General features: G+C 36.2%; 1 long non-coding RNA gene across 1 annotated transcript; it reads right to left on the bottom strand.

Annotated features, from left to right (window-relative positions):
• Positions 1-6,328: 6,328 nt before the first annotated feature.
• LOC104214307 (uncharacterized) lies at positions 6,329-7,257 on the bottom strand. Its single transcript, XR_707879.2, has 2 exons — positions 6,666-7,257; positions 6,329-6,578 (listed from the first exon to the last, which is right to left on the bottom strand). It is a non-coding gene; the product is annotated as an uncharacterized lncRNA (long non-coding RNA).
• Between the last annotated feature and the right edge of the window lie 5,354 nt (positions 7,258-12,611).

Genomic DNA, 12,611 nt, shown 5'->3' with positions numbered 1-12,611 from the left:
GCAAGTACTGAAATGTATCCTTCCACATCAGGTTGAAACAAAAGGCAAGTTCGCCCCGAATTGGCAAGGGCCATTTATTGTAACCAGAGTATTGTCCAATGGTGCTCTATGTTTAACAGATATCGAAGGAAAATGCATAGACATGGCCATAAATTCTGATGCAGTCAAGAGATATTATGTATGATTTCTTTGTTATAATTGTTGATTGTTTGTACCGGGCATTGTTTCGAAGATTGAAATGACGAAGGCAATTCATTCTGCTATCTAAATACTTTACCCTTTGTTCCCCCTTTTGATCTTTATTTATTTATTTATTTCATACCCCTCTTTTGGAATCAATAAAAGAAAGAAAAGAAAGAAAAAAGAGAAAAGAAAAGAAGTGAAAAGAGAAAGTATAACAACAAGGAAATTCAATTGTGAACTACGTTTGACCTGATTCCTGTTAAGGATACGTAGGCAGCCTCACGGCTCGGTCATAGTAAAATAAAATATCAAAAGATCCCCAAGCAAGAAACTGTGGCAGAAGTTTGTACTTGTAATAAGAAATGTGATTCCAAGAGTTGTAATTTTAAACCCATGTCAAATTATTTTGAGCCTTTGATACCCTTTCTTTCTAACCCCATGTAATTTTGGCCGAGTTGTTGCTCGCATTTATATGTCAATTTTAACAAAAAGGTTTCACGAAGAGTATACTAAATAGGCATAGAATATTTTATGCCTATTAGTGAAAAATAATCATAAGAGAGGAAGTGATGCGGGTTGCGAATTAATTCAAGAACATTGCAAGAAATAAAAAGAGTGCTAAAAATCATAAGAGGATGAATCAGGAACTAATTTAAGACACTTTGTAATAGAAACAAAATATAATAATACACAACTAAATGTCTCGAATCTAAAAGGAAAAATAAATGGAATATCCTGAATACACTAGTATGCTTTAGGTTGGTGTTAACCAGTCAATTTCTTTTTTTGATTATGTACACGTCCGCGTGACATAGTTATAATTTTCTAAGTTAAAATCAAGGTATGCGTTCGCGCAACCTCAACCAAACTTGTCTTAATAAAATAAACAAAGTGTTATTGATTGTGGACACGTACGCGTGACATGATTTTGACACACCAAAAGAAAAGAGTATACGTATGCGTAACTCAATTCTTTAATTACGCATAATTCAAGTGATTTAAAAGTGATAAAAAGATAATTGCACATAGGTTTTTAAGAATGAGTAATTAAACAATAAATCCAAGTATAAATTGCTAAGAGATCGTGCTAGAACCACAGAACCCGGGAATGCCTAACACCTTCTCCCGGGTTAACAGAATTCCTTACTTAGAATTTCTAGTTCGCAAACTTCAAAAAGAAAGTCAAAATTTCCTCGATTCGGGATTTAAAATGAATCGGTGACTTGGGACACCATAATTTATTCCAAGTGGTGACTCTGATAAAAATAAATAAATAATCTCATTTCGAATAATGTCACTTTAATTGGAATAAACTCCTTTATATCATCTTTCGGGGTGGTAAAATGGAGGTGTGACAAGGACATAATATTAAATGATAGATATAAAGACTTAGTTTGTTATAACTTGATCAAACTTGATGGAAATTGTAAGAATGTGTTGATATGCCTAATTCGGTCATCCTATGCGAAATCATTACCACATTACTACAACCGAATTTCTTTAGATGCTAGGCTCTATACTTGTGTTGTGGATCATTTATGAGATTCGTGGAATTATTTGAATAATACGGTTCTTGAGGGTCGTTGGACCATTGTTGACTTGGAAAGTTGTGATTTGGAATGTGTTTGGAATATCCGTTTAAGCACTCTCCTTGATGTTATTTGTACTTCCTACCTTATTTGTCATTGATACTCATATGCTTGGTAAGAAAAAGTGTAAAGCACGAAGGGTGATGTCGTGCCATATCATTGAGAGTAAAAGCACGAATGGTGATACCGTGCCATATTATTGAGAGTAAAAGTACGAAGGGTGATGTCGTGTCATACTATTGAGAGTACAAACACGAAGGGTGATGTCGTGCCACATTATTAAGAGTAAAAGCACGAAAGGTGATGACGTGCCATATCATTTGAGAGTAAAAACACGAAGGGTGATGCCGTGTCATTCCATTTATATTGTTATGTTTGTATGTTATGGTGAGGTCATGGCACGAAGGGTGTTTCCGTGCAGGTGAGGACGAGAGACATGTATTTTGATGTGATATCTGTTTCTCGTGTATACGATTGTGCCCTTACCTTAAGCTGTTATTATTGTATTTACATATTTGGGGTGACTTGTTGTTATTGTCATGTACTTGACCTTTATCTCGATTGTTGTTGTAATGCTCATGTCTTTTACTTGCTTAACTTACAATTACCATGTCTAATTCTGCGTTTATATTATATATTATATCTATTCCATTGCACTTTAGTATAAGCCTTCCAATATGCTAGTCATTCATGCCCTTACTTGTTAATTTGCAAAGAACATGTGTTTTACTCTTAATTGTTATATTTGTACTTAGGCCTCCAACATTCTAGTTAATTGAAGTTGATATTTTCTGTTTTCCGATTGTTGTGGTTACTCATGTGCTTTCCGCTTAGTCCTTTACTGTGACCCACATATGTAACCTTGTCCACGGTTGCTACTTGCGTATTTCCTACTTAGAAGTTCCTATTATTGTGTTCTTGTCATATGGTTGGTTCTGTTATACGATCACTTGGGAAAGATGAGTTGAATGCACGAAAGATGTTGCCGTGCTAATTGAATTGCTACACAATTTCATTTATACATGGTGAGGATGAGATAAAAGAACAAAGGGTGTTACCGTGCCATGTAATTTGGCATTTTGACATTTTTGACATATATCTCATACTAGGAAAGATTGTAAATATTTTATTGTGGTTCTTATAGTATTCATTATCTGACTCGCCGGGTTGTATTTGATACTTTTATTCGTTATACTTTGAACTGCTTTACTGTTTATCTAATGTACATGTTATTTAAATAAACATCTTTTTAACTAAAAGCCTCGTCAATACTTCGACGAGGTTAGACAAAATACTTACCAGTACATGGGGTCGGTTGTACTGATACTGCACTTCTGCAAGTCCCTTGCAGATTTTGGAGTGGAGTTGCTGGTGACGTCGGGTGCTGATTCAGAAGATGTTTGTGCGTTTAGATATAGCTGTCACTTATCCTTTGTAGTTTAGATTATTGCTAATCTGTTTATGTAATCTTCAAACATAACGTGTATTTATTTGTATCAGTTTTGAAGTTACAAATCTTAGAAGCTCGTGATTCGTACTACCTTGTCTTGGTAAATTTGTATATGTTTAGTTATTTATTTTCTATCCTCTTATAATCTCAGTTGGGCGGTATTTTCTGTTAGTTGGCTTACCTAGCATGTTGATTTAGGTGCCATCACGACTTGTGATTTTTGGGTCGTGACGATGTGGTATCAGAGCACTAGGTTCGTAGGTTGTACGAGTCATGAGCAGGTGTCTAGTAGAGTCTTGCGGATCGGTATGATGACGTCAATACCTATCTTCGGGATGCTACAAGGCATTTAAGAAAAATTTCCCTTTCTTTTTTCCTTATCGTGCGGCCTTGTTTCAGCTTGAAACCTACGACTTTGACTCTTCCCGATCGCTCATATGTGATTTTGTGCGCTCAGTATTCGGTATGTGCCGACGATCGGTGATGCTGAAGATAGATTACGGCGGGTTGTGGATGCTTGATCACCATCGTGATGTGTTGTCTAGCCTTTGAAGTAGATGTAGTGTTAAATATTCTAGTCGTCCATTTGTGGTGCAAGGCGGGTTTATAAGTCTGGTTAGTAGGCGCAGATTTGGAAAGATTAGTTGGTGGCCTGGCTATTGTGATTAAGGTAAGTTCATGGCAAGGTGTCGATATGAGTATAACCGGCGGCCACCTTCTGCAGGATGAGTTTGGATCGTATGTCTCATATAAGGTGTTCTATGGCTTCAAGCTAAGTGGTGGAGGCTGCAAATGACGATTGGATTGTAGGATCATGGGTCGTATCAGTTTCGGAACCAAGAGCTTTCATGGTTATTTCTTTGAATGAGCATATGTTGGTGAAGCACGGGTTGCTCAACGCGTATTAGCTGCGTATTAAAGATTAGAATAGGATGAGTGGATTTAAGGACTTTTGAATTTGTCTACAGAGCAACGAATGGTAATTGGATCCGCGGTATTTCCTTGTCAATGAGGGTCTACATGTCAATGTGGGAGTGATGTGAGAAATGGCTTCGGGTTCCTAGGAGGTTCCCTCAGGATGGGCATATTGGGTTGAGTTACTTCTGGGTTGTCAGTCTGCGTGACCCGATTGAGTTAGAGGCGATTGATTCTTATTCATCGATTATGTGTTAATGAGTTCCAAAGAATTTATCATGATTATGACCACGGTCGGAGTTGGTTTCTACTTGTATAGAGGCTATATTGTGTGTGATGGCGTTTTCCTGGATTTGGTTAAATGAAATATTCTAGGTTGATAGGGTGTTCCATTTGCTTATGGTTCAGAGTTGGCTAAGAGATTTTCGTAGTGTTGCGAGTGCCATATTAGATGCGATGCGCTGTGTGGGTTTAAAATTGCAGGTATAAGGTTGCAGATAGTTTCGGAGGGAAGGATATGAGCTCTTGATGTCTCAGACGATTTTGGGTATTTAAGGTTTTGCTGGCACTATGTGTTCCTATCGGAGTAGGGTTCGCCTGTTAACAGGTACCATGTGTTTTGACTTATGGGTATTTTTTCGTGAGATAACGGGGTGTTAGATATGTGTCAGCCATTGAGTAGCGGTGTTGAGATTGGGTATGAATCTGGTATTCGTGAGGCTCAACGATTGAATGTTCTTATTGACAGACTATTCCTGGATTGCGAGTTGAGAAGAAATGTAGGGTATTGGATGATTGACGGTAGGTGTTATGGGAAAGTTGTTATGGACTTTTGTAGGGTTATTACATGGTTGAAGAAGATTGGAATTTGGTTTAGGGATTATTTTGAGCTTAATGAGAATGTGAATTCTATCTCGGATCGGACCTGTTTGTTTTACGCAATTGTTGCCATGTGTATATCATCGGGTGGAATGGATGTTATTCATGCCTTCGTTTATGCTATATGTTTCTCTCTTATACTATGGCGGGTTGTGAGGGTTACATGATTCTTCGTACGCATATTTTGATTCAGTTTAGGCCTCATGGCATTATGGGTGTCACACCTCCTTTTTTACACACCCGAAGATATATATGAGAGTTTTTCCAATTAAAGTGACATTATTCGAAATAAGATTATTTATTTAATTTCTTTAGAGTCGTCACTTGGAATATTTTAATTGGTGTCCCAAGTCACCGGTTTATTTTAAATCCCAAATCGAGGAAATTTCGACTTTCCTTTTGAAGTCTGCGAACCAGAAATTCTAAGTAAGGAATTCTGTTAACCGGGGAGAAGGTGTTAGGCATTCCCAAATTCCGTAATTCTAGCACGGCCGCTTAAACTATTAATAATTGGCATATTATCTGATTAATACACACTTTAAACCTATTGTGTATTTTTAAACCTTTTAACCACTTTTAATTATTTTAAGCCGCTTTTTAGGATTTATGGAATTATTTCTTGAACAAATTGCGATTGTCGTGCACTTGCCGTTTTGGAACACACCGCAAACTACGCTACATGAAATGCACCCACGATTCATGATATATTTATTTTATTATTATTCAAGGTTGTTATGATCGGGTTACATGAAATGCACACCCGAATTTTGGAATTAGGCATCATAATTATGTCACGAGAACCGTACCCATAGTCACAATGGTTTATTAATCGCGCCTAAAGCAAACTACGATGTTCATAATTGTTTTCCCTTTTGGTTTTCCTAAATTGACAATTCTTTTAGATCAAATTTGTTTGGCTAAAGCAACAAATAAAACTAACAGAAGGAAGTAGTATATGGATCTTGACAATCATTTCTTAAGAACGTAACCTACATACACATACAGTGTAGAGATTCTTCCACATCAATGCAATTTGCAATTACAACTTAAAAACTAGTATTATTCATAGTTCATTTTTGGACCCTAGCTTTTGTAAGGATTCTCATACACTAGCAGTACTAAACATGTTCAAACCAAGAATGATCCAAACATTTTAAAGTAAAGAAGCTTACGTAAAGTTGAAGAAAAATTAAAGTACATAGGCTTCGAGACTGAATTATCCAAAGTTCAGATTTGCAGTCTGGTTAGTGGCCCCTTATTACCAGCGAATTGAGTTTAAAAAATTCACAAGACAATGAGCAACACTAGAAAGTGGAATCAAAGATTATTACAGAGCATATTGACATATCATTTTAGAGTGCCAAAGTACCATATGTAATTACACTCCTTTAAATGATGACATTCCAATAAAGAAAATGACAATGCATATATGTGAGAGAAAAGCACAGTTTTGCGTCAGATTCAGATGCTATTCTCTAAATTTGTCTTTTTCCTGAATATGCATAAACAGAATCAAGACATGAAATCATCTTGATCCATCCCTAGCATATCCACTTTTCTTCCTAATATAAGCGTGAAGCAAGTAAGAACACGTTTTAAAAAAAAATACAAAGGAACAATCAATTGAATCATAAAAGAAGAAATAGCACCTTAAAATTGCAGAAGATGGAATCTAAAAGCGTAGTGCCTGTAATATGCAGGAAGACAGATCTACTCCCATACACCAACACCCAACAAGGAATTAGGACAGGGTTTCTGAAATTGACTCATGAAATGTGCTATAATATGCCGAAAGCCAAATAAGAGCGAAATTCTTCAAATCGGAACCCAGCAAAAGTTTCAGCATTCAATAACACTTTCGAAATCCAAGCAACTGATTATGCTGGAATCAACTTGGAGATTACAAATAGAGGCTAGATAAGAAATAATCGGAGTTCACTAAAATAGAAACAACAGATTTTCAGCAAAAACAATAGTGATATTGGAATTAAATCCCTCTCTTAGAACCCAGCGAGTGAGGAGCAAACAATCCCAGGTTTTCTTCATGTTTTTAGCCCTTTCAGATCTAACTTCTGCATTTTTAGTTACTACTAAGGTCTTTTGGCGTATGAGTGAGATGAGAAGAGGAGGAAATCGAGAAGAAAAGGGGGATGGTGTTCGTTCTTCTATGAAGGAATAGGGTGCGTTCTCTGGTTTTCTTTGAAGATGGAGAGCGCCGTTGTTCTCTGATGAAGGGGGATGGAGCATCTGAAATTTTTTCAGGTGTTTAAATAAAAGGAAGGAAAAAATAATTGGGCCAGGTAGTGAAATGGGCTGGTATTGGGCCGATTTTGACTTGGGTTGGGGAAATTTATTTGGATTGATTTTGGCTTTAAAATGGCCCAAGTTCCGAATTTAAACCCATTTAATTAAACTCCTTATTTCCTTTTCTTTTCTTTTTTTTAATTAAAAATCCTAGATTATCTAAAAATGTGAAATTAAACTAATTAACTAATTACAAAAATTATAAAAGATACTTAATCCTAAATTAAAAGAGAAAAATCAATAACCTAAAAATAAAAGGCAAAAGTGTAAAAATGAAGCATTTTTGTGATTTTTATTTTATAAAACAAATAATTACTAATTAATCCTAAAAATGTAAAAAATAAAGCCTAAATGCAATGCATGATATTTTTGGCATTTTTCGTGATTTAAATAAAAATTAAACATGCATAGAAAATGTAAACAATTAATAAAATTCTACAAAAATTCCTAAAAATGGAAAATAATTAGAAAAATAATCTATTTTCTTAGGACTTTATAGGAGTAATTCATATAGGGCAAAAATCATATGCTCACAATGGGCGAGATAGCCTTTGTGATGTGGATTTACTTATTGCACTATAGTTATGCTTGTCTTTCTCAGTATTGTTTGTTCCTAATAATTTTTTCCCACAGTTATATTTTTGTGCACTCGGTTGTGCTTGATATTGATGCAAGTGTGATCAGTGAGTCCGAGCATTATGGCTCGAAGGGTACCCTATATGGATTGATATGATGGGGATCGGGTTGCATGCCGCAACGGTACAGTGATGAGATGTGGCTCCTTATTTCTATTTTGTGTATGTTGCTTTTACTTTGTTGAGGATAGTTCATAATAAAGTGCTAAAAAATTTCCCTGCCTGTTTAACTTGCTTAGTAGTTTTCTTATTTAGAATTCTTACTGTTATCTGTCATGTCTGAATTTTTACTTGTTAGTGTACGGAACCGAGTTGCGTGTGGCTCCGGATGATTATTGTTGGTACTTATCGGTGTGTCTGTTTGTATTGGCTGAGATGAGGTTCCTAGACCTAGATTTGCACTATTGTATTTGGATGAGGAAGGTTTAGAGGAATAACACTATATTTTTTGGGGAAGTTGGCAATGACCCTAGTCGGGCAAGTGAGTTTCTTGACTTATTAATTAGATGAGTGGTTAAGCAATTATGCATGTTCTTTCATCATCGGTAGGGTATAAAGGTTTTGAATAAGGTTCTAATCAGTATGGGGTTTACTACCAGCATCATATTTGTTTTGGATTTGGTTTGGGCAGTAATGATGGTCAACAATTCATGTTGTGATTGTCGAAGTGATGGAGCATGTCATGTGAATAATCACATGACATACAACTTGTTCAGACTTATGCATCGTGTGACTGTGGAGATCGAATCTTGTAATGAATCCTGGATGATAGAGATGGAGTTCTAAGGTTTAAGGCTAAGATTGAAATGAGACCTCTAATTATGTTGTTTTGGGGGCCTTATATGGATTAGAGTAACGTGGGATCGCCCCCAGGTTTATGTTTAGTAAGGTTACACCGTGATTTGATAGCTTTGGAACAGCTCCTAGCACGTTCGAGGACGAACGTGAGTTTAAGTGGTGGAGAATGTAACGACCCTATTGGTCATTTTGAGTATCTGCACTTCACTCGGTAATTTAGAGACAAACTCTGTGCTTCAAAGCCTTTAGAGCCTCATTCTAGCCGTCCTTTATTTGCGTGCGCAGTCCGGGTATTGACCCCGGAGGCTTATATGCCAAAAAAAACTGATAAAAATAAGATTTTTTCCCTAAAAAGTTAATTTTAGTTAATTTCAATCAACATTTTAAATAAATGGACTCGGACTCGTGTTTTGAAGGTCCCGGTGGGTTCGTATTGAAATATGGGATCTGGCGTATGTCCGGAATCGAATTCTGAGGTCCTTAGCTTGAGTTATGAATTTTTATAGAAAATTAAAAATCTAATGTTTTTAAGAATGAATTGAATGTTTGGCATTGTTGATACCGGGTCCGTATTTGGGTTTCGAAGCCCGTTACATGTCTAATATAATTATTTTGACCTATTTGTGAATTTTTGTGAGAAACGGAGTCGGTTTGACGTGATTTGGACGTCCTGTGGTAAAAATAGAGATTTCAAAGCTTTCTTGAAAATTTAATTTGATTTGGTGTAAAATTCGAAGTTATAGGTGTTATTTTAGTGATTTGATCGCGCGAACTAGTTCTTATGATATTTTTAGACTGGTGTGCACTTTTGGTTTGGAGTCCCGATGGGCTTGGGTGTATTTTTGGATCATTGGTTAAGAGACTAGGAAAGTTAAGAAACTTGGGAGTTTGACCATGGTTAATATCGGGTTAAGACGACCTCTTTTCAGTGTTTTGAGTGTGCAAGCAGGTCCGTAGCGTGTTTTATGATTGAAATTCATATATGATTTGTGTCCGGGAGGTTCCGTATGAGGTTCGAGGTGATTTCGGATTATTTCGGAGAAGTTTGGGTTTTGTTGGTTTCTGGTGCGACACTGTTCATTCGCAATTGCGAACCTTTTATGGAAATTGCAAAAACACTGTTTATTGGGAAATGCGAGTTCGCAAATGCGACATCTGCAACATGTTAAGTGCTGCAACCTCTTAAGTGCTGAGAATTCCAAGTTTTTGCTTCATTTTTTCATATTTTTGACCCCTAGCTTCGAGGTGAGGCGATTTTGAGAGGGAATTTTCATGCGAAATCATTGGGTAAGTATCTTTAATCAATTTTCAACTATATTTCATGATTTATACAAGATTTAACATCAAATTCATGGGAAAACTATGGAAAATTTTGGGGATTTTGTCAAAGTTTTGAAAAAATAATAATTTAAGATTTGGGAGTCAAATAAGACTCGGATTTGAAAACAAAACACATATTTGGACTCGTGGAGCTATGAGTAGTCAAGACCTACCTTTGGACCCGGGTTTTTGATCGGGCGGGCCCGGAGGTTGACTTTTGTTGACTTTTTAGAAAATGCATAAAATCATAGCTTTATTATTTGAAATTGTTTTCTCTTGCATCATGTGGTATATTCGAGTCGTCATTGGCTAGATTGAGTCGAGCGGAGGCGAATTTGTAGGCTAAGTTGAGTGTTGAGTTAGCCGGATCGAGGTAAGTGTTTTGTCTAACTTTGTTGAGAATTTTTTTTCTCTTATTTGTCATTTTTGCTACTTGCGGGGGTGATACATATATGAGGTGACAAGCGTATATGTATGTGTCAGGGTTAATCATGCTCATGGGATGGATTATGTTATATTTGCATTTGTAGAATTTTGTGACATTCTGCTTAATGCCTTGTTTGACTCTTAGATACTAAGGACATAATATTAAATGATAGATATCAAGACTTAGTTTGTTATAACTTGATCAAACTTGATGGAAATTGTAAAAATACATTGATGTACCTAATTCGGTCATCTCTGTGCGAAATCATTATCACATTACTACAACCGAATTTCTTAAGATGCTAGGCTTTATACTTGTGTTGTGGATCATTTATGAGATTCGTGGAAGTATATGAATAATACGGTTCTTGAGGATTATTGGACCATTGTTGACTTGGAAAGTTGTGATTTGGAATGTATTTGGAATATCCGTTTAAGCACTTTCCTTGATATTATTTATGCTTCCTGCCTTATTTGTCATTGATACTCACATGCTTGGTAAGAAAGAGTGTAAAACACGAAGGGTGATGTCGTGCCATTATTTATACATTATCATGTGAGGGAGAGTGTAAAGCATGAAGGGTGATGCTATGCCATATTATTGAGAGTAAAAGCACGAAAGGTGATGTCATGCCATATTATTGAGAGTAAAATCACGAAGGGTGATTCCGTGCCACATTATTGAGAGTAAAAGCACAAAGGGTGATGACGTGCCATATCATTTGAGAGTAAAAACACGAAGGGTGATGCCGTGCCATTCCATTTGTATTGTTATGTTTGTATGTTATGGCGAGGTCATGACACGAAGGGTGTTTCCGTGCAAGTGAGGACGAGGGACATGCATTTTGATGTGATATCTGTTTCCCGTGTATACGGTTGTGCCCTTACCTTGAGCTATTATTGTTGTATTTACATATTTGGGGTGACTTGTTGTTATTGTCCTGTACTTGACCTTTATCTCGATTGTTGTTGCAATGTCCATGTCTTTTACTTGCTTAACTTACAATTACCATGTCTATTTTTGCGTTTATAATATATGTTGTATCTATTCTGTTGCACTTCAGTATAAGCCTTCTACTATGCTAGTCATTCATGCCGTTACTTGTTAATTTGTAAAGAACATTTGTTTTACTCTTAATTGTTATATTCATACTTAGGCCTCCAACATTCTAGTTAATTGAAGTTGATATTTTCTGTTTCTAATTCTTGTGGTTACTCACGTGCTTTTCTCTTAGTTCTTTATTGTGATCCACATGTGTAACCTTGTCCACGGTTGCTACTTGCGTATTTCCTACTTAGAAGTTCCTATTATTGTGTTCTTGTCCTATGGTTGGTTCTGTTATACGATCACTTGGGAAAGATGAGTTGAACGCACGAAGGATGTTGTCGTGCTAATTGAATTGTTACACAATTTCATTTATACATGGTGAGGATGAAATAAAAGCACGAAGGGTGTTACCATGCCATGTAATTTGGCATTTGACATTTTGACATATATCTCGTACTAGGAAAGATTGTAAATATTTTATTGTGATTCTTACAGTATTCATTATCTGACTCGCCGGGTTGTATTTGATACTTTTATTTGTTATACTTTGAACTGCTTTACTGTTTATCTAATGTACATGTTATTGAAATAAACATCCTTTTAACTAAAAGCCTCGTCACTACTTCGACAAGGTTAGACAAAATGCCTACCAGTACATGGGGTTGGTTGTACTGATACTGCACTTCTGCACGTCCCATGCAGATTTTGGAGCGGAGTTGCTGGAATGTCGGGTGCTGATTCAGAAGATGTTCGTGTGTTTGGATATAGCTGCCACTTGTCCTTGGTAGTTTAGATTATTGCTAATCTATTTATATAATCTTCAAACAGAACGTGTATTTATTTGTATCAGTTTTGAAGTTCCAAATCTTAAAAGCTCGTGATTCGTACTACCTAGTATTGGTAAATTTTTAAATGTTCAGTTATCTATTTTCTATCATCTTATAATCTCAGTTGGGTGGTAGTTTTTGTTAGTTGGCTTACCTAGCGGTTTGAGTTAGGTGCCATCACGACTTGTGATTTATGGGTTGTGACAATAATACTCCCCCTTCGATGTTCATTAAAAG

The sequence above is a fragment of the Nicotiana sylvestris genome, chromosome 3, assembly GCF_000393655.2.
Source record: "Nicotiana sylvestris chromosome 3, ASM39365v2, whole genome shotgun sequence".
Classification (NCBI taxonomy): domain Eukaryota; kingdom Viridiplantae; phylum Streptophyta; class Magnoliopsida; order Solanales; family Solanaceae; genus Nicotiana; species Nicotiana sylvestris.
This window is presented reverse-complemented; position numbering and strand designations above follow the sequence as displayed.